The sequence below is a fragment of the Myotis lucifugus genome, unplaced genomic scaffold, assembly GCF_000147115.1.
Source record: "Myotis lucifugus unplaced genomic scaffold, Myoluc2.0 scaffold_314, whole genome shotgun sequence".
Lineage (NCBI taxonomy): Eukaryota > Metazoa > Chordata > Mammalia > Chiroptera > Vespertilionidae > Myotis > Myotis lucifugus.
The window spans coordinates 1,242,426-1,244,658 of NW_005871362.1; positions in this window are offsets into that span (position 1 = coordinate 1,242,426).

Consider the following 2,233-nt stretch of genomic DNA (forward strand, 5'->3'; position numbering starts at 1 on the left):
AACTAGAAACTCAGGCAAGAAAAGATTAGATAATTTAGATTTTTGTCAAAATGGAAAACTTTTGTTCATCCAAGGACACAATCAACAGAGTGATAGGTGATCTGTGCTATGGTAGAAAATACTTCGCAAATCATTAATAAGATGAGGGGTTAATATCCAGAATATATAAAGATCTCCTAAAACTCAACAAAAGCAAAAGCAAATAAACTGATTTAAAAAATGGGCAAGCCTCATGAATGCACATTTCTCCAGAGAAGATATACAAATGGTCAATAAGCCCAGGAAAAGATGTTCAACATCACTATCATTAGAAATATATAAATCAAAACTCTCAAAGTTGATGCTTGTATTATTGAGTGTGTGTAACTCTACTGAGCAGGCAACAGGAGAACACTGCCCTGTGCGACACTTGAGTCCTCCAAGCCTTCTTCAATCAGACTTGGCACCTCTCACCTCTCAGCCAACTTAAAGGAATAAGGCAGGTCTATATATCACAAGACAAATGCCTGGGGCTCTGAGCTCTCAGAAAACTTGTCTGTGAGAAAGCAGAACCTTTGTCAGGAGCCAAGACTGTTCAATGGAGAAAGGACAGTCTTTTCAACAAATGAAGGGAATCATTCAATTCATTAGCCACGTTTGGTTGTGGAAAAACAGAGAACCTAGAGTTAGAGAGACCCCTCTCACCCTAATCCTCCCACACCTCACCTAGTTCTTCACTGACCAGCTGACTGCAATTTTTTCTAGCTGCACAGACCTTCATTGCCCAGCCGAGGTGTATTTCTAAGAGGCACCATTTCACAGGACATCTTAGAGATTCAGATTGGAGCAGAAATAAAACAGGGGACCAGGATCAAGCCTGTGGTCAGTAGACTACTCAGACCCCGGTGCCAAGATCTGGGTCAGGACTTGCCAGGTGAGTGTGACTGACATGAGCCAGTGAGCCAATAAATGATAGAGCAGAGCCCAAGGAATGAGCCAAAAAGGAGTGAAGGGACAGGCAGGATCTGATTGTGGCAACAGAACAATATGTTTTGCCCTTGGTCATTTTTGTCATTCTTTCTCAGTGGAGGGCAGGTGAGGCTTGTGCAGATGCAGAAGGGGTGTTGAATGGCAAGACGGGAACATGGATTGCTGACATTCGGACCATTGTGGACCGTTTGTGTTTGGTGGTTATGAGATAGAAATTTAGAAAGATCTAAAAATTCCCCCATATGCAAAAATTACTCTTAATACCCCAGGGCCTAAGAGCAATAGCAAGAAGGACTATTACTGTAGAGAACAGCAAAGGGTCTGAGACATGGGTCTTAACCCCTGGAGTGACAGGGAGCCTTTCCCTTTTGGCCAGAATTCCAAGGACTCTGCATCCAGGTTTCAGCCTCTGAAGAGGTTTTAGCTCATTCCTTCCTTCAGTAACCATTTCTTTCTTCCTAATTCATCAAAACAACCGAGTGTTACATCTTGATCCCTTAGCTGGTTACAAGTGTAAAATGGGGAGCGAGCAGGCAAAGTCTTTTCCTTTATATCCAGTGGGAATGACACCAACACAACAGGAAACAAATCAGTGGTTTCACCTCCAGTGCAGGGTAGGGTGAATCAGCCACCTGAGGGGAAGGTCTGGGAGTTCCCAGCACTGACTGATTGTTAGTGCAGGTAATTTGGTTCTAGAGTACAAATGAATTAATTCTCCATTTGGTGTTATTTTCTAGACCACAGTCTCTCTCTCTGAACTGGGGATGCCTAAGGGAAGATCTACCAATGTTTGCTTTAGGGATCCCTCAGGGATGGAGTAGAGGTAATGGCTGCAGACAGACCTTGAGTCACTCTCATGGTCTGTGTGGCTCTGCTTTAGTGACAATATCTCCCTGTGCTTTGGTTTCCTCTCAATGCAGTACGATGAACATTTGACTGCCAGGGTGTGAGTGTATTAAATATAAAATATTCACAGTATCTGACTAAACATTGGGACAAGGGAGCTTCTCAAATGGGGGCATCTGTTATTGATCAACTCTAAGAGAGAATCTCCTGGGATGATCCCTGGTGGATGAGGAGCTGCCAGGAGCATCTTTCCTCCTTTTTGTTCCCTGTGATTCTGACCTTTATTTGGACTCTCCTAAATGTTTCAGTGTAGTTCACAAATGGCCTGGAGACCTTGTCCATCTGTGCTAGCCACACTCATTCTCAGTTGAAGCACCACCCCTATCCAGATGTGGATCATGGGGCTGAGCTCTGGCTT